The sequence below is a fragment of the Urocitellus parryii genome, chromosome 4 (genome assembly GCF_045843805.1).
Source record: "Urocitellus parryii isolate mUroPar1 chromosome 4, mUroPar1.hap1, whole genome shotgun sequence".
In the NCBI taxonomy this organism is placed as follows: Eukaryota; Metazoa; Chordata; class Mammalia; order Rodentia; family Sciuridae; genus Urocitellus; species Urocitellus parryii.
Genome location: NC_135534.1, coordinates 206,273,495 through 206,301,350, shown reverse-complemented (window position 1 = coordinate 206,301,350; position 27,856 = coordinate 206,273,495). Strand labels below are relative to the sequence as shown.

Below are 27,856 nucleotides of genomic sequence, written 5' to 3'. Positions count from 1 at the left end.
CAGGCCCAGATGGCAACAGGAGGCCAGGAAGTTTTCCAGGACAGAGAGGTGGCAGGGTGGGGCCAGGGAGGACGGCAAACTGTGGGGCAGCTGTAGGTGTAGGATTTATTCTGGAGGTTCACTGCTGCATGGATGTGGGAGAGAAGCCAGGGTGGGGGCCAGGATACCCCAGCTGTAGGCTGTCACCCTCTCCCCTGGCCTAAGCCATCAAAAACAGACCTGGCCCTGGCCAGAATGTGAAGGGCAGGCTTCGTGAGAAGCCCTGAGCTGGAAAGAGAGGCCTGGCCAGCACCTGCACTGCTGCATCTGCAAACACAGGGACGGGTGCCTTGGAATCCTGACCAGCTATACTGACAGTCACCTGGATGCCCACCAAGGGCCGTCCACTTCTGTCAGAAGCCAATCTTGCTAGGTCTGCCTTTTGCCGCGTGCTTACCATTCCTTTCTTGGGTCCGACTCAGAAGTATGACTGCGATTGTGCTTTCTCTTCCCAAGCTACAGGCCCCTGTCCTCCCAGCAGTTCCCGCTTTCCACGCAGGGTGCTGTGGGCCACTTGGGTCATCCAGCACATCCACAATGCGCTGGCCGGGGTGCGGCGGGAGGCCCAGTGTGCTTGGTATGTGCTGGGGAATGCCACGGTCACATTCCTCCCAGGGCACCAACGCACACCATGGCCCCAGGGCCCTGACAATCGGAAGCTCCTGAGCAGCAGTTTCTCAGCAACCCTGGGAAACTGGTCGTGGGCGATGACCTGCACCCACTTGGTCTCCACTCCACCAACTGCGATTCTGATGAATTTGCCCAATTCTTTGCTCTTTCCTCTCAGGGAGGTTCTCAAAATAAGACCAACACCCCATCCTCGTGACTGCTTCCTCGCCCAGTTCTGCTGAGGAGCAGATTCCCCACCAAGCCACACAGTCTGGCCGGTGCCAGGATTAGGAAAACCCGACAGACTGTTGTGGCCTGCTGGATTCCCCATGGCTTTCGAAGGTCTCCATAACTGCTGAAGTGTTAAACCTGTGGCATACAGACGAGGGCACAAAAGGGCCTTGGGGACCCACAGAGGCGGACTAGCAACACAGGGGCTGCCAGGTGCGATCCTGGCACTATGCCCCCAAATGCTTCACTTCCTTATTAGTAAAAAGAAAAAAAATACTGGCCAGTCATCGCTGTGCACAGGTACACCGATGTCTGAAGCACTTTCCAGAGAGGCAGTTAGCAAAATGGGATCAAAAGCCTGTAAAAGGACCTGTTCTCCTGCTACAGAAATTCCACTTCTAGAAATTTATCCTAAAAAATAATTAGAAAGTATACAGATAGATCTTGAAGAAAATTCTGAGGGAAAAAGAACAAACAACTACACTGACTATCAATGGAGGATCAGGGGACGAGTCACGAACTAGCCACACACTCCATGTAACTCCACATGGCAGACCTCTGCCCTTTTGTATAACACTCCCTCCTCCTTAGAGAAGTCTGCAGGGGGGTAGCAGAACAGCAGCCAGGCGTCCCCAGGCTGCTGACAGAGTAGTTACCACTGACCCAAAGCCCCCCCTTCCACCTCTGCAGGAGCCCCTTGAAAAGCTGTTAGAGGGGCTGGGTTGTGGCTCAGCAGTACAGCGCTCGCGAGCGAAGCCCTGGGTTCCATCCTCAGCACCACATAAAAATAAATAAATAAAATAAAGGTATTGAGTCCACTGCAACTAAAAAATAAATATTTAACAAAACAAAGAAAGAAAAACTGCTATAGGCTACGGACCTCCCTGAAAGGCAAACAAATGACAACAAAACAGAAAACAAACAAAATATATCTACACACACACACACACACACACACACACACACACACACCCAAACACAGGAATGCACAAAATGTTTTCAGTGATTTCAGGAAGACCTAGAAGAGACTCAGAAAATTCAGAGGAAAACATATCATTCATACTTAACATAAGAAATCTTCCTGGCAAAGCATCGCAGTCTGAAAATGGGTGGCGCACTGGCCAATCGGGCGGACGGGCAGCTCAGTGCACTACTCATTCTACTTGCATCCTCTGAAACAATAAGATCCATCCAAACCCAAGGTGTCGAGGGCACCAAACACAACACACTTGCCTACATGCACACAGTGTGCCGGAGGTGCCCCAGGAAGAGAGATCTGTAGAGATTCCAGTCACTGGACGCATCAGTCAGAACAAGAATCTGATCCTACTGATAAACCAAACATGAGGCTGCCAGGAGAGAAGCAAAGCACAGTCCCCCCAATGAAGAAGGAACCTCGGACATGAAAAATGTCCACAGCAGAAATGAGTTCCAGACAAAAGGCACAGACCTTTATTTCCCTCCAGCCAGAAAAATAAAGCAACTGACAGAGTGCTGGACAGATGGGTGGAGCAGGAAAACCTCACCTGGCAGAACACACCCCCACCTCCTGCACTGTGGCTGGACCGAGCTCAGCTTTAGTCCTGGACAACAAGTCTCCCTAAAGCGCAGGGGATGGGCACATCTGACCCTGTGGCCCTGCTCGCCTTGCCCTTCCCACCCAGAACCTTCACACACACTGCCCCAGGGCCTGGACGCCCTCACCTTCCACAGCTGCTCATCAGTCCAGTCTGCCCAGTGTCTCCTGGGGGTACCCTGACCCCATTATATTAGGTTCATCCTCCCTTGTGCTGGCAGAGGAGGAGGTGGTGGTGGTGATGGTAGCAACAAGAAAACACAACTGTAATCAAGACTTTTTTTGAAGGCTCACCTGTTCTAGGACTTTTTCTCATTCACTTTATAGACGTATTCTTTCATTTAAAGCTGGGTGGTGGTCCACACTCATATAATCCCGGTGACTAGAGAGACTAGGGCAAATTCAAGGTCAGCCTGGGCAACCAAGGAAGGCCCTGTCTCAAAATAAAAAGTAAAGGGCTAAGGATGTAGCTTGGCAGTGAGACACCCCTGGGTACTATTTTGGGCAGTGTAGTAGCTAGCCTCCAAGATGGTCCCCAACGATGCCCAGCCCACTTGTGTAGTAAGGGTCCTCCCGCACGGAAGAGGCTGCCCTGCATAACCAGTGCGACATACTGAACCCACAGCGGTGTCTGAGGCTAGGTCAGAAAACACGTGGCAGCTCCTGGGGAAAGCAGCTGCCCTGTGGTGGGCATGCTCGGGCAGCCTGTGGAGAGGGTGGCACTGTAGGCAGGCCATAGGGGGAGCCCAGCTCTGCGCAGGATGAGGGCTTGGGATTCCAAACGACCAAATCCACAATCATGAGTACAAGGCATTGTCTTTTTAGAACCCCCTGGACACTCACGACCCATGCCCTCCCTACAGCCAAGTGGAAGTGATGCAGACCAGGCATCCCATGTTTGAACTCAGTCACCAATGCTGACGTGGCAGAGGCCAGCAGAGGAATGGCACCACACGTACAAGGTTCTTTTAGACATGTGAAGGTCCTTCGGCAAGTAGTAACAGTAAATACATCCTCTCCTCCCTTCAACTCCCACAGCCCTAACGTCTATGTGGCACAACATAACTGAGGTGTCCCCCACACTGGCAGGATTACCCCGGGGTGAAGAGCAAGAGCAGAGCAACAGCTGGAGTCCAGCAACTTCCATCTACAGGAGGCTGGCAAAGGCAGCAATTTTGTTGTGTTCAAAAATATACAATATCTTAAAAGTTGAGAAGAATGAAACAGCCCATTGAGGTGGCCACGTGGCCTCTTCAGCCTGCTGCAACAGTGGGTGAGCAACCTGAGCTACAGGCGCTCTTTCACTTAACCACACAGCGAGGAAAACGCCCGTGCCAGGGCCCAGGGCCCAGAGGCAGCTTCTAGGAGAACTGACAGGGAGCCAGCTCCCAACCAGGTCTGCACATGCCACCAATTCAAGAAAAGAAAGAAACAGCCAGGGCTCACAATCTAGAATAAAAGATGATTAAATGTCCCCGATCTACAGCACTGTCAAGCCAGTGAACTGCCTGTTGGCAGAAAAAAATAAGCCTATTCCACACCTGAGTTATGGTGACAGTGGCCTTAAAACTTCTCATGTAAGGGCTGGATTGGGGCTCAGCGGTAGAGTGTTCGCCTAGCACATGCGAGGCCCTGGGTTCGATCCTCAGCACCAAATAAAAATTTAAAAATAAATAAATAAAATAAAGGTATTGTGTCCAACTACAACTAAAAAATAAATATTTAAAAGAAAACTTCTTGGGACTGGGGCTCTGGCTCAGAGGTAGAATGCTCGCATGGGTGAGGTCCTGGGTTCGATCCTTTCAGTAGGCTGAAAAATGGCTCTCCAAATGGTACAGACACCTAAAAAATAAAGGTATTGTATCCACCTACAACTAAAAAAAAATACTTAAAACAAAAGATAATTTGGTAGAGAGTAAGCCTGATTTAGATTCTTTATTATTCATTAAAAAGCTCTGTAACAATCTCCTCAGAATCTAAGGACTTGTTCAAAAACTTGACAGGCAAGCTCCACGGCGCACGGAGAGGGGAGTTTCGGCGCCTGTGTGTGTGCTGCTAGGCAAGGGTCTGGCCTAAGACAGGAGCACGCTCCTTCTTTAGCTGTGACTCAGTTCATGATCTTTTCACTCATATTTATGAAGATAATAAAAAAGGAAAATTAAAAGGGTCTGAGATTTTCACATGGATACTCAACCTCACTAGTCATCAGGGAAAAACAAATTGAAAATCTAAATACCATACCCACTTAATGGCTAAGGTGAAGGACTCTGACAAGACCAAATTCTGATAAGAATGCCAGAAATTCTGGATGCAAGGACACCGGTGGGAACATAAAATGACTGCCACTCTGCAAAACAGCTTGGCAGTTTCTTATAAAATTAAACACACACTTAACCACATGACCCAGTAATACACATGCCTAGATCTTTCCCCAAGCACAGTAGGCTGGAAAATGGCTCTCCAAATAGTACAGACACCGTAACTGATGTAACCAGTGGACCTCAGGTATATATATGGCAGAGATGAACCCAAGGCCTCAGGCATGCTCAGCACACGCACTCTACCGCTGAGCTCTACTCCCAGTTCTATGATTTTCATTTAGCAAATTAGGAACCAAACACTCAGAGAGGTTAGGACTACTCCTGTCTGGCGAGGTAGACATGCTTTCTAGCAAAGCACAGAGGACACTGTCGGTCCCCTATATTTGCTAAGTGAGGTCACATTGCTAGTAAGTGGTCATCTGGCATTTGAATTCAGATAAAACTGTGATCTTAATGTCACCTCTACCTCCCTATTTGACAAGGAGACAAAGAAGCATGAACTTGCCAAGGAACAGCAACTCCTCTACATTCTAGAGTTTGTGCTCTTGTTTGTGTTCCAGGTCTGTGAGACGAAGCCACAGCTGGGAAGGTTAGCTTAACACTGGCACATGGTCCCAGCTGACTTGTCCAGGTCTGCTCTATTATTACTTTTTTCATCTTCAATTTGTTGTCACCTTCTTCTTCTTCTTCTTTTTTTTAAATTTTGAGACAAAGTCTTGCTAAATTGCTTAGGGCCTCCCTCATTTGCTAAGGCTGGCCTCAAACTTGTGATCCTCCTGCCTCAGGCAAGTTGGAATTTTAGCCACCATCAAATGAGCAGGAATGTAATAACCTGACAGTTCTGGAGTTCCATAAGATAAGAAACATCAGATTTCAATATTGAGAAACATTTTCCCACAAGCATTTCAAACAATAAGAGCTGAGGTCTGTTATCAAAAGAATGCAGACTAAAATCTGGAGGAAAGAATTCAGAATGAGAAACCTGCATGTGAAAGTCACTTTCCCCTCACTCCAGGAGTACCAATTTCCTCACAGGCCAGGTATGTAAGCAAAAGGGAGGGCAAGAACAGGGAGATATCTAGGCCCCTGCTGTAGCTAGCCCGATCCCGGCTTTAGGAAACTAGGCAGCAGCAAATCAAAGCAGCAGGTGCTCCACCAGGTAGACCAGCAGGCCCGACAGTAGTGTCTTCGCACCAAACAATTTAAGATATGGAAGAAGGGATAATGCCCTTCTCGCCTCCTTACTTTTCTTGTCCACTTATTCCCAGATAAAACTGAACAGGTAAAAAAACATTCAACCCCAAAACTTCAAACAAAACTCTGGCAATGACTGCATTAGGCCACCCCAATCTGATTTTAATTTCCTCTATTGAAAAGGACTAGCAAAGAGCTAGGTGTAGCATTACATGCCTGTAATCCCAGTGACTAGGGAGTCTGGGGCAGGAGGATTGCATGTTAGGAGTCAGCCTCAGAAATTTAGCAAGACTCTGTTCAAAATAAAAATTAAAAAGGCTGGGGATATGGCTCTGTGATGATAGAGCACCCCTGGGTTCCATCCCCAGTATGGAGGAGGAGGAGGAGGAGAAGGAACAGCATAAGATAATAAAATAGCTGTATGGCAAATGCTAAAGTAAGATTTTAAAGAATAATAAAACATATTCAGTCATATTACTCTCAATAACAATTTTTAGAAACAAATTCATACCATAACACATTTTTAAAATATTTAAACTACAATTTATTTCATCTTAATTTTTACTTTATAAATGCTTTTAGGATTGGGGATGTGGCTCAGCGGTAGCGCGCTCGCCTGGCATGCGTGCGGCCCGGGTTCGATCCTCAGCACCACATACCAACAAAGATGTTGTGTCCGCCGAGAACTAAAAAATAAATAAATATTTTTTTAAAAAATAAATGCTTTTAAAAAATATTTTTAGTTGTAGATGGGCACAATACCTTTATTTTTATTTATTTATTTTCATGTGGTACTGAAGATTGAACACAGTGCTTCTCATATGCTAAGCAAGTGCTCCGCTACTGAGCTACAATCTCAGTTCCTATAAATGCTTCATAATACACAAAATATCTTAATAGCACATGATACTAGGCTATGTGTATGTATATATGATACATACAGAAGAGATTTGCTTGCCCAAAAGAATTTTTTTTAATGGAGACCATTGTTTTACATAGGTGTTTTTTTTGTTTGTTTGTTTTTGTACCAGGGATTTAACTCAGGGACACTAGACCACTGAGCCACATCCCAGCCTTTTTTTGTATTTTATTTAGAGTTGCTTAGCACTTCGACATTGCTGAGGCTGGCTTTGAACTCAGGACCCTCCTGCCTCAACTTCCCAAGCTGCTGGGATTATAGGCATGTGCCACCAATCCCAGCTCTACATAGGTTTATAACGAACCTCAAACTTCAATTTGCGGTTTAGAACAAGGGCTCCAGCACTATTTAGTGACTTAAAAATATGCCAAGAGCTCTGCGCAGTGCCTAGCACTAGGAAGCACTCCACAGCTGCTGTCACAGGTACAGACGATATGACAAAACCTGGTGTCTGTCTCAGATGGGGTATTTATGCACAGCCCATCATCTGTAAATCAAGCAACGGTCTCTGATCTTCTGAATGCCCTGCAGAAAAGCTCATATGTTTTGGTTAAATGGGCCTCAACTTCAGGTGAAGCCATCACACTTCTCAGAAGTGTGTAAGGAAGGGCCCCCACTGCAGTAACAACTGAAAAGCTGTGTGCGCGTCTCATCAGACTCCCAACAGCACACATCCTCAAAATGATAACACACGAATGAAGTGGTAAAAAGCGCCAACACTCCTCACAAATGGCCACAGGAGTACAGCCCGAACCAGAGGCAACTAGGGCTTAGACAGAAACAGCCCTGCACCACAACCCAGGGCCGCAGCGGGCTCCTTCCTCTTTACAAGTGCTCTGTGAAAGGCGCCAGGTCCTGTTGAGAAGGTCTGGGCCAGATGCTCCACAGAGCTGTGATGTTCTACGGCAGGAACTGGCCCTTCATTCCTTTTCCTTGGCCCTCCTCACCCAACTTCCCTTGCACTACACCGTTCTGACCTGGCTCCTTTCTCTGTAATAGACAGCAAACGCCTAAGGACGGGTGTGGTCTTGCCCGCTTCTGTCCAACCCAAGGTCTCGGTCAAAACATACACTCCAGCTCTTTCCCTGCCACTGCTGAGTTGAGCAGAGGCGGAGGCTTGGGTCCGTTCAAGATTCCACTTTACCAGTCACCCACCGCCATGGCCCAGGAAGGCACTGCTGCTGGAGGTGTAATGGCCATCAACACTGCTTTACAAGAGTGCCGAAGACCGCCCTCATCCATGATGGCCTTGAACGTGGAATTCGCGAAGCTGCCAAAGCCTTAGACAAGCACCAGGCCCGTCTCTGTGTGCGTGCATCCAACTGTAATGAGCCGATGTATGTCAAACTGGTGGAGGCCCTTTGTGCTGAGCACCAAATCAATCTAATTAAGGTCGATGACAACAAGAAACTAGGAGAATGGGTTGCCTCTGTAAAACTGAGACAAACCATGAAGTGGTTGCTTGCAATTATGTAGTTGTTAAGGACTATGGCAAAGAATCTCAGGCCAAGGATGTCATCAAAGAGTACTTCAAATGCAAGAAATAAGTAAATAAATCTTTCATTCACATTCAAAAACAACACACATTCCAGCGTGGTGACTGGCCCTCCCGCCCTCCTCCCTCCCCAGGGCTTCTCTGGGAGGGGGGCTGGCACTCAGACACAGTAAATCCAAGCCCGGGAGGGGTCTAGCAGCTCCCCCTCAGTGAGGGAAAGCAAAGGACTTCCAGGTGCCTTCCAGCCCTGCAATCAGAGGAGATGCCAGGTGTAGCGGTGGTGCCCCTGAGCCTGTGTGGCCATTTATTATGCGTTTACTGGTGATTCCCCTAAAAGCCAACTGAAACAAAAAAAAGTTCATTTCAATGAACGGATCATTTACCAACTCCTCTGACTTACCGTTAACATCACAATTATGTGCTCTTAGGAGGCAATGATGTGGACTGACCTGCAGTTACAGAAAGTGGCACTGGGATTCGATCAACTTATAAGACCCATCTACTAATTATGATGTCCTGATCTGGCAACACTCTAACCAAACTCACTCAGGGAAAAATGCCCTCAGGCTGCTGCATACCCCTACTTGGATAGGAAAGGATTCATTTTCTTCTGAACAAGTGTTAAAGTATCACTGATCATGCATGCTGACTGAACTTCAGATGACTTTCTGGATCAAATCTCCTTTGATTAAACTGCAGAAATATATACTGTTTTGATAAAGAACAATACAGCAATTTAAAAAGTCTACCCTTGTATTTATTTCCTGAAGGCTTTTCTCCAGTGTACCATCATCTCAATTAAACCTCAAAAAACAAAGAGCCCTTTAAAAAAACATCAGGAGGCAGTATGCATTTAGTTGGACAACAGCAAAATATAAATTAGACAACAGCAGGGAGGATGCTCCTATTCACACATGTCCCAACCCAAGTAACAGAGCTGCAGAGGCCATGCGGCACTGAGTGATACTTTCTGGGTGCCAGAGTCTGCTTTCACAGCTTGACTGAAAAGGCTCACATATCACAAAGACCCATTTATCTCAGAGAAATGTCTTTCCATACATTATACCCACCAAACAATATTCTGTTTTGAATGGGGGGCGGGGGGACTGTCACCATTTCTCATACCATGTTTTAGTATTTTTTTGTGTTCTTGTCAAGCAACTACTCAACTGTGCTTCTCAAGACAAAAAAAAAAAAAAAAAAAAACCCTCCAGACATGCTAATATCTAATTCTAACTTTAATTTTTCATTGCTGTTGTGAATATTAAATAACTTAAACTCAAAAAAATCACCTGTCCCCACACTAGCCTGCTGAGGAAGCGTCTGTGTCCTGGGGCATCGCTGTGTATCTGCAGGCTAAGAGCTGTGGGCCCTAGGCCTTGCCCTTGGCTTCCTCCTAACAGACCCTCAGGGCAGGACAGTGTCCTGAGGCTGAGGCTGTTCTACCACTTACGAAATGAAGGTCACAGGCAAATTCCAGGGAAGACACTGGAATAGAGATACCTCCAGGGCACTCGTTCACTGGTCACTGCCCCTGGAGGAAGGAACCACCTCCACCTCAGCAGCCTCTCAACTCTGCCTGAGGCCTCCCTGAAATCTGGTCAGCACCAAGCACACAGAGCCTTAACTCAGTGGTGCCAATCTGTAAACACGGCTGAATGGGGCCCAAGTCCAGGCACAAGCCAGGTGGCAGGAAGAGACCAGAGGGCCTGAACTGGCTGGTCCAAAGTCAGACCTCTTTTAGAGGAGGCAGTGGCCTCACCCCAGGGCTGAAGGATCGTCAGAAGGAGCAGGAATGTTTCCACCACACAGAGGTGGAAAATGTGTGAGGAGACATGCATACTGAGTTAAAACACAGCATGGGACCTCATAATATTTGTGTTTAGGTACCTGTTAAAAATATAAATTTAATTTTAAAGAGAAAAACGGTGTCAGAAATATATTATCTCTAACAGTGATGTGACCACTAGGTAGTTGCACCATCTACCCTGGGAGATGGTCAGCACACTGCACAGGGACAGCCGAGGATGGCCCCATTAAATGGAATTTTGCCAATTTCACAACAGAAACAAGTGTGCAAGTGGCACACAAACTAACCCAAGTTAAACAAATATAAGTGATATCATAAAGACTGTAATGTCACTTGATAATGGACTCTGACATCGTTCTTCCCAAATAATGGAAAGAATAAAACCCAGAGGGAAATAAACGCAGGGCTTTTCCCACAGAGCCTAGTGGCTGCAAGTAACAGTGAACCAACTCACAGGGCTTCCACGGTAAGGCGTCAAGGTGCGGTGCGCTCACCAGCTCAGCGCTGTCCCGTTTACCCTCTGGCCTGCCCAGTGTTTCAGGGCCCCCACCTGCTGGCTGGCCTCGTGGTGCTACACTGGCTACCAGAAGCAAAAAACACCTCACTCCAGTGCCAGAATAAAAGGCCCTGATTTCAGAAAGATTCGGTCAGTTTAGGATTCATGCCCACTTTGAAGCGAAAGAAGTGCCCAGGACAAAGGAGCTGCTTAGACCAATGACTCTCCACCCCAGCTGCCTGTTAGAACCTGGAGCGTTCACAACAAAAACAAGGACATGCCTGCAGATAGATCCTGGGGTCAGAGGGTGCGCCCCACTGCAACAGCACCTTTCCCCAGCTGCAGAAAAATTCTTTTGAACAGTCTTCTTTACTAAAACACAAATTAAAAAACAAACAAAACTGATGCTCAGGCCTCTCCCCAGGCCAATTAGGTCAATCCTAAGAAATGGGATCTGGACACAGGTGTTTCTAGCTTCTGAGGAGATGCCAGTGAGCAGCCAGGGTTGAACAGCCGTCTCAAGTCCCCCTGGAGCTTCGGACAGCTAGCTCTTTGTGAGATAGAGTCAGAAGGCAATGGAGGCCACACAGTCACCAGCAGGAGCCTGCACAGTGTCCTCCTTAAATATCCGCCACATTAAGAACCTGATGAGGGGCTGAGGCTGTGGCTCAGCAATAGAGTGTCTGCCTAACATGTGCGAGGCCCTGGGTTCGATCCTCAGCATCACATAAAAATAAAAAAATAAAATAAAGGTATTGTGTCCAGCTACAACTAAAAAATATTTTAAAAAAGAACCTGGTGAGATGGTTGATAGAAACATAAATATATGTCCCTTAAATGTGTTAAAATGCTCAATATCACTCACAGGAGAACTACTAATCAAAACCACACTATTTCTTACTTACCTAATTAGAAAAACTCCCCAAATTTGATCTTTCTCTCTCTCTCTCTCTCTCTCTCTCTTTTTCAGGGGGGTACTGAGGATTGAACCCAGGAGCACTTAACCAATAAGCCACAACCCCAGTCCTTTTTATATTTCATTTAGACAGGGTCTTACTGAGTTGCTTAAGGCCTCACTAAGTTGCTAAGGCTGGCTTTGAACTCGCCATCCTCCTGCCTCAGCTTCCCATGCTGTTGGGATTATAGGTGTGAGCCACCACACCTGGCAACAGCACAATCTCTAAACTAGGTTTTGGGGACACAGAGACCCTCTGCGTTACTGGTGGTGGAAGCATAAACTAGAATCTTATAGGAGGAACTTTGGGATATCTACCAATATAGATCCTGTATTAGTATGTGTCTATGAATTAGTGGATATCCACTAAGTAGTGTCACCTGCTAATGGAAATGACAAATGCACAACCCTTCCATCCAGCACTCCTCCTTTCAGGAGGCTCTTCCACAGACACAGCTGTGTGGTATGAAATGGCACATACAGAGTCATTCTTCAGCACTGTCTGCAACAGCCAAATACTAGAAATAATCCAAATGCCCCCAAATAGGAAACTGGTTGAGAAAACAACGATATTTCCAGGTTAGTGGGCCACAAGGAAAAAAAAAAAAACTGCCTTGCATGCACAAAGCCCTGGGTTCCATCCTCAGCACCACAAAAAAAAGAAAAAAGAAAAGAAAAAGAAATCTGTATACCAACATGGAGACATCCTGAGGATCAACTGAGACACAGAAACCAAGATGCACCAACAGCTCACACTGCACGCTATCCTTTGTATACTAAATACTTGCAAAAAAAGAAACATTTAAAGGATAAAAAAAGGAACTACAAAAGCATAGTAGTGGAATGAGAAGGCCAGAGGGCAAGACAGGAGCAAATGTTGCAGAAGACACATTTACTGTTCTGGACTTCAATCAGGAACTGTGCTACCTAGCCAAAGTCATGCAATTTAATTTTTTAAAATATTTTTTTAGTTGTAGATGAATACAATATCTTTATTTTTAGTTATTTATTTTTATGTGGTGCTGGAGATTGAACCCAGGGTCTCACGCATGCAAGGCAAGCGCTCTACCACTGAGCTACAGCCCTAGCCCCTCATTCAATTTAATTTTAAAATAAATTTTGAAACTATCCAAAGCTTTTAAGGTAATGTGTAAGTGTTTTAAATTACAATTATAATCTTGGCTGGGGCTGGGCCTCAGCGGCACAGCGCTCGCCTAGCACATTCGAGGCCCTGGGTTCCATCCTCAGCACCACATAAAATAAATAAATAATCATAAATTTTATAAAAGTATAAAATTATAAAGCATAAATAAAGCACTACATCCCCAAATATCCAATTATCGAAAGAATATTCAATGTTTAATTGAAAACATATATCACAAAACTGTGGAAAAAATGAAAACTAATTAAATAAATTCTAAACTTAAACCCCCCTCATTTCAAAGTTGTGATCACTTTCAAAGGGCATTAGCCCATCTTCAAAAAGTAAGGATTTCTATTGAAAAAATACTCCAGCTATCCAGAGACTCAGTTTCTACCACTGCTCTATAACTAGCAAAGTAATCCTAAAAACACAACCAACTTGAACCAGTTTTCCTTCTGAAAATAGGAATACTATCTATCCTTTAAATACCAAAGAAACAAACAGCGAGTATATTAAAGAGTTTTTAAAATATCTAAAGCTAAATATCTTGTTAAACCAGGACGCAAGAAAAGACCACTGACTCCAATTAAAATCAAATTAAAGCAAGCTTATTATTTCGACCGGCCGGGCTGCCTCTCCCTCCCAAAACGGCGGGAACAAGACCGCCCCCCACCTTTCCTACAGCCCAGCTTTATAGCCCAGAAAGTTACACAAAAGGGGGGTTAGAGATAACAGAACACTGACAAGCATCACACTATTGGTAGTTTACACATTTTTTTTTGCTGGCCCCAACATCAGAATTTAGGACCATTAGAGCCTCAGAGAGGATGGCCAGGGAAGGCCAATATTTGTGAGGTGTCACTAAAGTTTCAGAGAGGGCTGCTACCTGGTCAGAGAGCCAGGCATGGGTGAGTTCAAGACATGGGCAGGCATTACAAGCAGGTTCAGAAATCTGCAGTAATTTATAGTAAAGCCGAAATTATCTTTCCATGGCTTTGTGGCAAGATGGCTCCCAATTTTAATAAAAGATCAGGTTGGGTCTATCAATCTAAAGAGTGTCATGACCACAAAAGGGACTTTGCAACTCAGGATGCTGCAGAATTGCAGATGAGATGATGAGCGATGACACCGTACTGCACAATAGAAGTGTGGCGGCACACTGATCTATTCAATACCAGGGCCAATCTGGGAGTTGTTTAACTGAACTTTTTGGTTGCTTTTTTGGTTTTTGGTTTTTTTGGATTGAACCCAGGGGCGCTTTACCACTGAGTTACATCCCCAACCCTTTTTGAGACAGGGTCTTGCTAAGTTGCTTAAGGCCTTGATAAGTAGCTGAGGCTGGCCTCCAACTGATATCCTCCTGCCTCAGCTTCCCTAGCCACTGTGCTACAGGTAGGCACCATCAGGCCCAGCTAACAGAACTTTTGATACTAACTAGACCAGCTGCCTTCTCCAAAAGTGATATGCCAAAAATAAATTCTATTTAAGTGAAGGTTCTACTTAATTTAGGTATCACTATAAATTCAATTCCTCCTAACTCACAACTTGCAGAGGAAGTAAACCAACCAACCCAAGACCCAAAGACCCAAACAGCAACTAAGACAATCATCCTCAGAATACGGTCCTATCTTGTCATTCTTCCACAAATATCTCTATTTAAAAACAAGCTCTCGGGCTGGGGTTGTGGCTCAGCAGTGGAGCACTCATCTGGCACATGGGAGGCCCTGGGTTCGATCCTCAGCACCACATATAGATAAATAAAATAAAAACAAGCTCTTGCCAGGAGTGTGGTAGCACATGCCTATAATTCCAGAAGGCTGAGGCAGGAGGATTTCAAGTTCAAACCCAGCCTTAGGAACACCCAGTCTCAAAATAAAATTAAAAGGGCTGGGAGGGTAGTTTAGTGGCAGAGTGCCTGCCTAGCATGCTCGAGGCCTTGGGTTAAAACAAATAAAAGTTTGTTCTTCTGCTATTTAGCAATTCTATTTCCTATTTTCTACTTCTCAAAAAATGAGATCTTAATTGGTACATGCCTGTAATCATGGTAACTCAGGAGGCTGAGGAAGTAGGATCACAAGTTCAAGGGCAGCCTCAGTAACTTAGCAAGGTCCTAAGCAACTCAGCAAGACCCTGTCTCAAATGAAAAACAAAAAGGGTTGGGGATGTGGCTCAGAGCCCCTCTGGGTTCAATCCACAGTACCAAAATTTTAAAAATTTTAAAAGGAAGGAAGGAAGAAAGAAATCTCAAGAAACTGTTTAAGACTTCCAAATTCAATCCTTACCAATGTTAATACCAATTAACAAGTCACTACTGGCAGAAACCCAGGGCTCTGAGGGAGGACTTACAGGTCCTGTCAGCCTTTGCTCCTCTGGAGAACAGGTGGACGCAATAAAGGCCCTGGATGCTTCACCTGCACATCCTGAACACGTGTGATCCACCAGATGCTTGGGACTTTGCCACGGCTGGAGGAAAGGGTCCTTAGCCTGAGGGTGTTAACAGGGAAGGGAAGGCCAAAGTACAGGGACAGGAATGTTCACCACAGCAATATCCTAAGTGGACAGCGCAGACTATGGCAACACTGGAGACCTGGAGAAAGGAATAAGGACTTAGGATGTATTCATGAGTCATCAAAGAAGGGAGCCACCAGAGAAGTGTGAATTAAAACCAGGTCACACCAGTGCACAACCACCTAAAAAGCAAACATTTTAAGGGCTGGGGCTGTGGCTCAGTGGGAGAACATTTGCCTAGCATGTGTGAAGCACTGGGTTTGATCCTAAGCACCACATAAAAATAAAGGCATTGTGTCCACATACAACTAAAAAAAAAATTTTTTTTAAAGCAAACGTTTAAAAGACCCACACACTATGGCACACAGGATTTTTTGGTGTTAGGCTTTAGCCTAAGCAACTCCATTTTAAAACTCCACTTTGAAACCTGCCATCTCACCAGGCACGCCTACGGAGCCCTCCAATGTGATCATCAGGCATAGTCTGACATTAACTAGTCACTTCTCACCACCTTGACAAACTCAGAGTGAAGTCTCTGTCACGTTACTCTCACCCCATAAGGGTGAGGCAAGAAAATCAGGGTAGGGACCACCAGACCAGATGCTTTAATCTCAGGGCAAATAACGTCACTGAGAAATTCGTAGCAGCTGATAGGGATTGAAAGGGAGGTCAGAAGCCCCAGAATTTAGTATAAACGAGAGAGCAAATGAACAGACATTCAGCCAGCTGACACTGATGCCCACATGCCAGAGAGCCTGATGAGGACCTGGACTGACATCCAACTCTTCTCCTCATTTGCCTGATCATCTGCATGTTCCGCACCACTCTCAAGCTCTATAGCCACATCTTTTTTTTTTTTTTTTTGGTACTTGGGATTGAACTCCAGGGCACTCAACCACTGAGCCACATCCCAGCCCTATTTTGTATTTTATTTAGAGACAGGGTTGTGCTGAGTTGCTTAGCGCCTTGCAGTTGCTGAGGCTGGCTCTGAACTCGAGATTCTCCTGAATCAGCCTCCCAAGCCACTGGGATTACAAGTGTGCAACATCGCACCCTGCTACAGCCACATCTTGACCCTGATGAGAATTGCAACTTCTTCCTACAAGACGCTCTCCTCAACAGGCCGTCAGCTCCACCCCCAGGAGAAGCCTGCCTCGGTCCCTGACATGATCACCTTGGTCTGAGTGAGCGTGCATCTGCTGGACTTAGAGCCTAAGGCTTGACACTTTAGACCTGGCACTTGAGCTTAGCACACGGAATGTCTGTCATGAGCCTGTCAGGAGTAGGAGTGTTTGTGGTGCTTAGAATTAACCTAGAATTGTTTGCTGGGAATTGATTAAGTCTATTGCAGTGCCCAGCATTAAGAATTGTCATTTTCTTTTTTTTTTTTTTAAAGAGAGAGAGAGAGAGAATTTTTTTTTTTTAACATTTATTTCTTAGTTTTCGGCGGACACAACATCTTTGTATGTGGTGCTGAGGATCAAACCCGGGCCGCACTCATGCCAGGCGAGCGCGCTACCACTTGAGCCACATCCCCAGCCCCATTTTCTTAATTAATAACCTATAGAGTGAAATTGTATTGAGTGATTTTATAAAGCATTGAAAAGGGCAGAAGTGGTGGACATTCTTTATTTCCCCCTCAACTGCTTAAGTCGCACCTTTGCCCATCAAGACAGCAACTTACTGAGACCCTGTCTAAAAATAAAATTAAAAAGCAGCATTATTTGTTAACAGAGTTGAAAATAACACAAATGTCTATTAGTAATGGCATAGGTAGGTAATTCTTAAATATTTATATGAGAATAGTAAAAAATGAAAATGAACAAATTACTGATAGATGCAGAAACAGGGATAGATCTTACGAGTGAAACAAGCAAAACCACCAAAATACATACTGTACATGTGGAAAGGATGAAGAACCCAACTTCTACTTCCACCCATAATGCAGTAAAGGGTATCAGACTTACTCTGTTGCTCTAAGTGATTGTAAAAACTGAACAAAATAGCGTAGTGGTGCATATCTGTAATCCCGGGGACTTGGGAGGCTGAGACAAGAGGATCAAAAATTTGAGGCCAGCTTCAGCAATTTCATGAGGACCTCAGCAACTTTGTCAGAAACTGTCTCAAAAATAAATAAAAAATGCTGGGCTGGGGCTGTAACTCAGTGGTAAAGCGCCTTGGGTTCAATCCCCAGTACCTCACCTCCCAGAAAAACCTGAACAAAATATTTGAGACAACAATTTTTAGGCCTTCGATAAGAGGTAAGGCAGAGACAAGATCCCAATAAGAGGCAAGGCAGAGATAAGATGAGAGAAGAGAAAAAGCCACTCCACCTTCCTGCCTGGGGTGCTTTCCAGCCAGGTGCAGGGAGTTAAAACCCAAGGCAATGGCAGCAGTCCTTTGAACTAGGGAAGCAGACACCAGGGTGTGAGGGTATGAGCAGGTGGAGTTTGCAGGGTAGGGAACCCAAGAGAAGGAGTTGTACAGAGGCTAGGAAGGAAGCCGGGCTGGGCAGGTGGGGTGGGAGCTGTCCTGTGGGTCCTGGCTTCCGGGCTGCACATGTGCATGGTGAGATGCTGTAAGGGTCAGCTGAGGGTGAGCCTGAGGACTGCTGTGAGATGGAGCTTCACAGCCCCGGGGGACAGTAAGTGGCAGTCCACCTAGAGCAGAGAAACCATGTGAGTGCCTCTGTCATTCAAGTGAAACCCAAAAAAGTCAAGCATATCATCTAAAGAACACCCCTTAGATAAGGACCAGGAGTCTGAACTGAGCATAAACACCTACCAATAAACCATAAAACCAAGTCTGTCAGGGTTAAAAGAATACACCAATAATTTAACCACCTGTCAGAAAAAAAAGAAACACCACCAGATCCAGGTCATTTGTGGTGGTGTGCTCTGGTAATCCCACTGGTTTAGGAGGCTGAGGCAGGGGATGGGAAGTTCAGGCCAGCCTCAGGGACTTAACAAGACACTGCCTCAGGGGGAAAAAAAGGACTGGGGATGTAGCTCAGTGTCAGAACAACCCTGGGTTCAATCTCAAGGAAGGAAGGAAAGGATGGAGGGGACAGTGGAATGGGGGGCAGGGGCAGGCAAAAATTCAGAATCCCTACAATGTAACATCCACATGTGTGGCATAAAATCAAAATTACTAAACATATAAAGACACAAGAAAGTGCGACTCAGAGAAAAAGCAGTCAATAAAAATGGATCTAGATGCTTAAAATAGTAAACAAAGTACTTACTACAAATAATTTCAAAGATTTAAAGGAGAAAATGGACCTCATGAATGAAAAGATGGTGCATCTCAACAGAAAAACACAAACTATAACAAATAAGCAACAGCAAGGAGAGGCAGCACACTGCAGCATCAGCCTCTCGGAGGCTGGGGAGGAAGCCCACTTGGGCCTGGGAGAAGAGTTCGGGACCAGGCAGGGAAACACAGTGAGATGGAGTCTGAAATGGAAATTCTATTTATTTACTTTTCTCCAGGTCTTATTTTTTTTTACAGCAGAATACCCAAACATAGAAGATAATTGCAAATATGTGCCCATACAAAAGAAGAGCTAGTGATCAATTACATATGGGAGACAAGAGTCCTGTTTAAAATAAGTAGCTAACCACAAGTCAGGTCTTGCGAGCGCTGGACTCCAGGTCTGCTTAAGCAGCTGCCCTGCATGAGGGCTGCCATGATGTCATGAGCCCTCCTTACAACTGAAGGCATGGAATAGGCCAAACACCATCTAGAGCCTTCCTCAGTCCACAGACCTGATCTGGCCAGGACAAAAGTGACTTGAATTTCCCCAAGGTCCATGACAGTTAAGTATTCGACATGATTCCTTTGGTTCCCAGTAAAGGGAAATTTTAGAATAGAAAAGTATGACATCTGAAATAAAAATTTTCCAAGACATTAAACTTCAAAAGAGATAGTGAACTTGAAGACAAACCAATAGAAAATAAAAACTAGGGGCTGGGGATGTGGCTCAAGTGGTAGCGCGCTCGCCTGGCATGCGTGCGGCTCGGGTTCGATCCTCAGCACCACATACCAACAAAGATGTTGTGTCCGCCAAATACTAAAAAATAAATATTAAAATTCTCTCTCTCTCTTAAAAAAAATAAAATAAATAAAAGTTTAAAAAAATAAAATAAAAACTAAAAACCAGGAAGAGAAAAATGTGTTAGTGACCTAACAGAGCTTCCATAGAATCAAGCAAGAACTGACAGAATATTCAGTCATATTTTCATTCTCAATGGTCTTATTTGTGCCTTTCATTCCATCAGTCTTGCCAGAAGTTAGTCTATTTCACTAGTCTTCTCTTTCAAAGTCAGCTTTTGGTTTTGTTGATCATTTCCATTTCTTAATTTATTTTTATTTTGTTACTCTCTTCCTCCTGGGTGGGGGCAACAATTGGGCTGGAAGGAAAGAAAATAAGAAGCGAATCCCTCCAGCGCCCTCCCCTCCTACACCCTGGTGCTCCCTGCCTCCAGGGAGAGTTCCCCCCTGCAGGGTGGGGGGGCTGCAGGAGTTGTTGGGGAGCACCCCTGGACGGCTCCTTCCCTAGGCCCCCCAGGGTCGCCACTGTGCTTGGATGTCTTCAGCTCCAAGGCCACCTTTTGGTCACTAGTCACATAGGCAGTATGGGGAGGAGAGAGCAGGAGAAGAGGAAATCTAAAATGTATAAAAAGGTAGGACACCCTGTCCTCAGACACCAGCTCCGGGGCTGCTGTTCTTCACAGAAGTCTATCTCTGTTCCACCCTTTAAATAAAACTTGCTCTCTTCCCTTGTGGCGTTTTCTGGGGTGTCCAATCTTCACATCCGGGAAGTGGCACTCAGCCTGATTCTCATCACGGTATCGCTCCTATACCCATGGGGATGATTATATTTTTCTGGCTTCTTCAGTTAAAGGGTTAATTTTTTTGGGGGGGGAGCTCAGTGGCAGAGCGCTTCCTTGCACCTGTGAGGCCCTAGGTTTGATCCTCAGAACCACATAAAAATAAATACATAAAATAGTGTGTCCATCTACAACCGGAAGAAAAAAAAATGTTTTAAGGGCTGGGGATGTGGCTCAGTGGTAGAGCGCTTGCCTGGCACGTGAGAGGCGTGGCGCTGGGTTCAAGCCTCAGTACCACATAAAAATAAGTTATTTTATTTATTTATAAATAAAATAAAGATTTTTAAAAATTTTTTTAAATGAATGGAATTAAAGGGGAAAAATCTATAATCATAACTATTGATTTTTAAAATTCCTCTTTCTGTAAAAAAAGATACCAAAAAGGGGCTGGGGTGGTGGCTCAGTGGCAGAGCACTTGCCTCGAACCTGTAAGGCACTGGGTTCAATCCTTAGCACCACATAAAAATAAATAAATAAACAAAATAAAGACATTTACCAAAAAAAAAAAAAAAAAGATATCAAAAAAAAAAGGAAAGAAAAAAACCTTAGGAAAGATAGATAAAATAAGTAGATAAAAAGCAAGCAAAGGCCCACGTTTATAACACCCCAATTCCTAACAGCCAAACCATGGACCAGCCTCGATGTCTGTCAATGGATGAATGCATTAAGACAAGAAAATGTGGTATTTAAACATATACACACACATGATGGAGTTTTATTCAGCCCTAAGAAAAATGAAATTATATCGTTTGCCAGAAAATGAATGTAACTTAAGACCATCATGTTAAGCAAAATAAGCCAAACTCAGAAGGTCAAGGGTCTCATATGTTTTCTCTCATATGTGGAAGCTAGAGAGTAAAAAGGCAAGAAAGCTGGCCGAGCAAAGATCTCATGAAAATCAAAGGGAGATCAGCAGATGAAAAGGACCAGGGAGTGAGGGGAAGGGGGGGGGATTGGGGGGAGTGATATTGGCCAAATCATATATTGTAAACAGGTACAAATATGTAACCATAGCACCAATAAAAAATAAATAGTAAGGGAAGCTGTCACATGGTGGTGCAAGCCTGTAATCCCAGCGTCTTGGGAGGCTGAGGCATGAGGATCTAAAGTTCGAGGCTAGCCTGCACAACTTAGTGAGGCCCTGTCTTAAAATAAAAAAGGGCTGGGGATGTAGCTCAGTGATAGAGCACCTCTGGGTTCAATCCCCAACAGCAGGGGAAGGGAAAAAGAAAAGAAATGTACACCCAACAAGAGCAGAACACATTCTTTTCAATAATACAAATGAAACATTCACTAAGACAGGTTATATCTTGAGACATCAAATTAGTCTTAGTAAGTATCAAATGACTGAAACTTTACAGAGGATATTCTCAGACCTCAATGAAATTAAATTAGAAATCAATATGATATCTGCTACATCCAAATATTGGAAATTAAATACTTTAAAAACAACATATCAAAATGTGTATAATGGCACTAACTCAGTGTGTAGAAGGAAATACACAATTTTAAATACTTAAGAAAAGCTCAAAAATTTTAAATGCTTGTATTAGGAAAGAAGAAAAGTTCAAAATCAATAATCTAAATTTCCACCTTAAGAACCTAGAAAAAAGTTGGTGTGGTAGCACCTGTAATCCTAACAACTCAGGAGGCTGAGGCAGGAGAACTGCAAATTCTAGGCCAAACCTGGCAATTTAGTGAGAACCTGTCTCAAAATAAAAAATAAGCCAGGTATGGTGGCACGCGATATAATCCCAACAGCTTGAGACAGGAGGATCTCGAATTCAAAGCCAGCCTCAGCAAGAGTGAGGTGCTTAGCAACTCAGTGAGACCCTAAATAAAATACAAAATAGGGCTAGGGATGTGACTCAGTGCTGAAATGCCCCCGAGTTCAATCAAATAAATAAATAAATAAAATAAAAAGATCTGGGAGTGTAGGGCTGGAGTTATGGCTCAGTGGTAGAGCGCTTGCCTAGCATGTGTGAGGCACTGGGTTCAAACCTCAGCACCACATAAAAAATAAAATAAACAAACAAAATAAAGGCATTGTGTCCATGTGCAACAAAAAAAAAATTATAAAAAAAGATCTGGGAGTGTAGCTCAGTGCTAGAGCACACCTGAGTTCAACTACTAGTACCAAGGGAAAAAAACAATCTAGGGAAAAAAACAAAGTAAAAAAATAATAAAGAACAGAAATCAATAAAGTAGAAGACAATTGAGAAAGTCAATTTTTTGAAAGACTAATAAAATTGATAAACTCCCAACAAAATTAGCCAAAAGAGGCAGAAAAAAACAGAATGCACAAATTAACAATGAAAGATTGTTAATGAAAGAAGAAATATCACTACAGAGCCTAAGGACGCCAAAAGGACAGGGAAATATTAAAACACGGGGAACAAACCCACTGACACACGCAAGGTATTAATTACCTCTGAGGAAGAGCAGGGAGGATCTGGCGAAACTGGGGAGGACTGGCCCTTCTGAGGAGTGCTGCTGACTTTCCACTTCTTTACCAGGACAGGTTCACAGAGGTGCTCATTTCAGGATTATTCATCAAGCTGCATATTTACCATTTGTATCCCTTTCTGTATGTACAGTATAATTTTTAGAAATTATACAAAAGTTCCATCAACAGATGGAAGGGTAAACAAAATGTTGTACATACAAGCTTGGAGTATTATTCAGTCTTAGAAAGGAAAGAAATCAGCATATATGCTACAACATGAATAAACCTTAAAAAATATGCTAAGTGACAGCTGAGGTTGTGGCTCAGTGGTAGAGCCCTCACCTAGCATGTATGAGGCACTGGGTTTGATCCTCAGCATCGTATATAATAAAATAAAGGTATTGTGCCCACCTACAACTAAAAAAATATTTTAAAAAATTTAAAAAATAGCCAGGCACAGTGGTGCATAACTGCAATCCCAGTAGCTTGGGAGGCTGAGGTAGGAGGATCGCCAGTTCAAAGTTAGCCTCAGCAATGGCAAGTGCCAAGCAACTCAAGTGAGACCTGTTCTCTAAATAAAATACAAAATAGGGCTGGGGTGTGGCTCAGTGGTCGAGTGCCCCTAAATTCAATTCCCAGTATCCCTATCCCCCCAAAATCCATTAGGAAAGAAATTACCTGTTTGAGAACTTTCTTCTACTTCTTGTAAGTGGATAAGTCCAATCTCTTATTTAGTGCATTTAATTCTTATTAAACAAGAAATTTTTGGGCTGGGGATGTGGCTCAAGCGGTAGCACGCCATGCCTGGCATGCGTGCGGCCCGGGTTCGATCCTCAGCACCACATACCAACAAAGACGTTGTGTCCGCCGAGAACTAAAAAATAAATATTAAAAAAAAAATTCTCTCTCTCTCTCTCTCTCTCTCTCCTCTCTCACTCTCTCTTAAAAAAAAAAAAAAAGAAATTTTTACTGAGGGCCTATCTATTCAGCATTGGGCTTAGGTAACAGACAAGGAGGTCGATCCTGCCTGCACACACTTACATTTCACTTGAGGACCCAGCTCACAAGAAGCCATTAGGAAATACTACAGGGCAAATACACAGTTTGTGGGCAAGCGTTCACTGTATTGCAGAAGCACGACGGGGCAGAAGTTATAGAACAACTAGGGAGGGCCAGATGTCAAATGTGGTTTCAGGAAGAAGGGGCACTGAGAGGAATGTGAATGGCAGGTGGGTTTCGAACACACTCAGTGATGTCAGGGGCACAACCACCAGAGGCAGGAACCAGGCAGTCAGGTAATGGTGAGGAATGTGGCAGAGCAGTCCAGAGGGAGTGCTCCCTCTCACCCAAGCCCATCTTCTAAGCAGTAACTCGCATCTCTTACCCAGACCCAGACATTTCTATGGGTATAATTCCCAGCTCAATCATGGTAAGGCATCCCTCTCTCTCCCACCTGAAAAATGCACATACTGCTGGGGGTGGTGGCACACATCTGTAATCCCAGCTACTAGGGAAGCTGAGGCAGGAAGATCACCAAGTTCATGGTCAGCCTGAACAACTTCTCAAGATCTTATTCCAAAATAAAAAAGTAAATAGGGGGAAAAAAGGGCAGGAGATGTAGCTCAGTGGTAGAACACCCCTGGGTTCAGTCCTCAGTACTGCCAAAAAATCTTATTTCCAACACAGGTACACTCAACCAATATGAAGTGATTTCACATTCTAACTTCTATCATTTTATTTGATAGAATGTTTGATTCAAACCAGGTAAAACTCTTGGTCAATCATCTTCGGTCATTTTCTTTTACCTACACAACAGAAACAGTTTTCTTCTAATCACAAGCATAATTCTTAAAATGGAAAATAAAGTTTTATGAAAAACAAAAAGGCCATACAAAATGTATTAGACTATAGGAATAACAGGGCACCTATTAAAACATAACTATACACGATTTTGCATTTTCATAGTTCATGTACCACAACCCAACTCTTACATAAATAGAAAGATATAGTCTTTCCAAACAACCTCTTTTAAGAATCTGAGCTGTGAGTGGTGGCACATACCTGTAATCTAAGCTATTAGGGAGACTGAGGCAGGACTACAAGTTTGGAAACCAGTCTGGACAAGACTCTGTCTTAAAATTTTAGAAAGACTTGGGTTGTAAGGCAATGGCTCTTGCCTAACATGCTCAAGGCATATTAATCCCTAGTATCAAAAACCCAAAAAGTTTGGGGAGGGGGGAGGCATGGGAAAAATGGAGGAAATTTGATTGGGCAACGGGGAGGGAGGGTACATGGGGGCAGGAAAGATGGTGGAATGAGATGGACATCATTATCCTAGGTACATGACTGCACGTATGGTGAGACCCTACAGCTACATCCCTACATCATGTACAACTTTAGAAATGTAAAGTTGTGCTACAATTGTGTACAATGAATTAAAATGCACTCTGCTGTCATATATACCTAATTAAAACACTAAGGACAGTGGCTAATATCCAGTATATTCTCAGTAAATGAGTCAGTTACAATTCTAGTAAAGTCTACGCATTTTATCAAATTAATAAACCAATCATTTAGATAAAAATGAACATCACATTGCATCTTAAAAATATAAAATTTTTCTGATGAAGAGGGATGTGACCCTACTATATTTCTAAAACTGTGGTTTAAAAATATTAGTGCTTAGAGCAGTATTACTATTCTTTAGTTACTTTCAATTTTTAAATCTTAATATTAACAATACAGGTAGTAAATTCTGAGAAATTTTTTTTGCAAAGATGAATGCAATGGTAGAGTTTCTTAAATAAAAGTTATCATTTTTTGCCTTTTATTTCATAACTTTCTGCAATTTAAAAAAAAATAGCTACCATATGATCATAAGACATAATTAGATATTTGGAAAGTTTTACCAGACACTGTCTCCTGCTTAGATAAGGAAAAAAAATTTTTTGATTGGTTTAACATTAATGCCTATAGGACTCAACAGATCATTATCCCACCTCCTAATGTGTATAGATATTTAATATAATTTGACAGTGAAGGAATCACAGTGTTAATGTATCATGTACCTACAACTATGACCTAAAGTTTCATTTGAGAACCTTAAAGTAGCTTTGAACTGATAGTAAACAATGTCTTATCATTTTCAGTTAAGCTTAAAATAAAATATTGAGTATAAGTTAGTTAAATAACTTTGAAGGACAGATATACTAACTCAAAATTAGAAAATATAAAAATAAGTTGTTAAATAAATTTTTAAAATGTTTTTAGTTATAGGTGGATACAATGTCTTTATTTCATTTTTATGTGGTGCTGAGAATCAAACCCAGTGCCTCACGCATGCCAGGCAAGCACTCTACCTCTGAGCCTCAATCCCAGTCCCAAATAAAATTTTTAAGAAGCTTCAGCTGGACACAGTAGTCCATGCTTATAATCCCAGCAACTTGGGAGGCATGGAGGGTTAGAAGTTTGAAGCCAGCCTCAGCAACGCAGTGAGACCCTGCCTCAAAATCAAAAACACAAAGCACTGAGAATGTAGCTCAGTAGTAAAAACGCCTCCTGGGTTCAATCCTCAGTATCACAACAAAAAAACATATCAGGACCTGAGTCTCCAAGGTCCCAAGGGCTTCACTAACCACAGATATAAAAGTCAACATCCTTGAAATGACCAACAGGACTCCACTCTTCTATCCTCCCTTTACCCCCATTTTACCTCCTACAATCCTCCTTCTGCCTTCTCTGCTCCAGCTTCACTGGCCTCTGGGCTGGTCCTTGAATATGCTAAGCAAGCTCTGCCTCAGGGCCTTTGCACCTGCCTCCCCCTGCCTGAAACACTGTACCCTCTACTTCTATTGCAGCTTGCTCCTCACCTTCCTCCTTCAGTTCTTTATTCAAAATGCCACCTTCTCAGGTGGGCTTCTCTAGCTACCATTACTAAAATTATACCCCCACGTATTCACATTCTGGGTTATATTATGTCCTCAGCACCTTCCACCACCAACACATCTGTACAGTATTTCACTGCAGAATCATTACACCCTACTTTTTCACTCTGAAAATTGGTTTATAACCTTTCCTTGCAAAACTGTCTCATGGATGATTCTGTTCCTCACGTGACGTAAGAAGCAACTAGAGGGCTAGAGTTGTGGCTCAGTGGTAGACTTGCCTAGCACGCGTGAGGCACTGGGTCTGATCCTTAGAACCACATAAAAATAAACAAATAAAGGTATCGTGTCCACCTACAACTAAAAAGAGATTTAAAAAAAGAAAAAGAAGAAGAAGAAGAGCTGGGGTGTGGCTCAGTGGTAGAAGGCTTGCCTAGCGTGTGTGAGGCCCTGGGTTCGATCTCAGCACCACAGAAAGGAAGGAAGGAAGGAAGGAAGGAAGGAAGGAAGGAAGGAAGGAAGGAAGGAAGGAAGGAAGGAAGGAAGGAAGGAAGGTGCTGTGTCCATCTACAACTAAAGAAAAAGAAGTAATTAGAGCCACACTATACTCCCCAGTGGCATATGACCATGCTTCAGTCTTCCTGCACCTAGAATTCCCCGGGCTTACTGCCTGTCATCTCTGTAGTCCCTCAGAGTGCCGCTTCTACACCAGTGGCCGTAGGACTGCGCCTTCAAGGGGGAAACTGAGGACAGTGGTGCAAAATCTCCACACAGGGAGGATGACATCTTTTGCAACACTGCTGCAAATTTTCTCAACTGTAATATTAACTATATCACACAAAATGATAACAATTAACCTGTTACCCTTTTTCCAAACCAGAAAAATGTTCACTAAACTGTCACAAAGCTATGATATATGTCAATTTGGACTCTTCAATACTCCTGAATATAGGTTACTCAAAACTCTCTTCAAGAGTATTCCATGCATCCTAATCTTGTACCAAAGACAGTTTAATAGTACAATATTTTTAAGTAATACTTGAACAGTTTTATAGAAATTCACATAATAGACACATCTCACTTAAAAAAAAAAAAACTAGCAGAAAATCTTCAATGATACAGGACCAGTCTAACTCCACACCATGTACAACCCACAAGAATGGGATCTGTCCATGTAGGTATGATATATCAAAATATACCCTGCTGTCATGTATAACTAAAAAGAACAAAAACGATCTACAATAATTACATGGCAAATTACAGTTATTTATTTAGTATATTGATGGTTTATCTACTCCCACTAGAATGCAAGTCCTAAGAGGACAAGGATATTTTTT

At 43.6% G+C, this 27,856-nt stretch overlaps 1 protein-coding gene and 1 pseudogene across 3 annotated transcripts in view; one reads left to right on the top strand and one right to left on the bottom strand.

The window, feature by feature from the left end:
* Abl1 (ABL proto-oncogene 1, non-receptor tyrosine kinase) overlaps positions 1-27,856 on the bottom strand; it is a 125,610-nt gene that overhangs the window by 93,947 nt on the left and 3,807 nt on the right. The gene's annotated exons all lie outside the window — the stretch shown is intronic.
* LOC113180981 (small ribosomal subunit protein eS12 pseudogene) lies at positions 8,049-8,436 on the top strand (annotated as a pseudogene).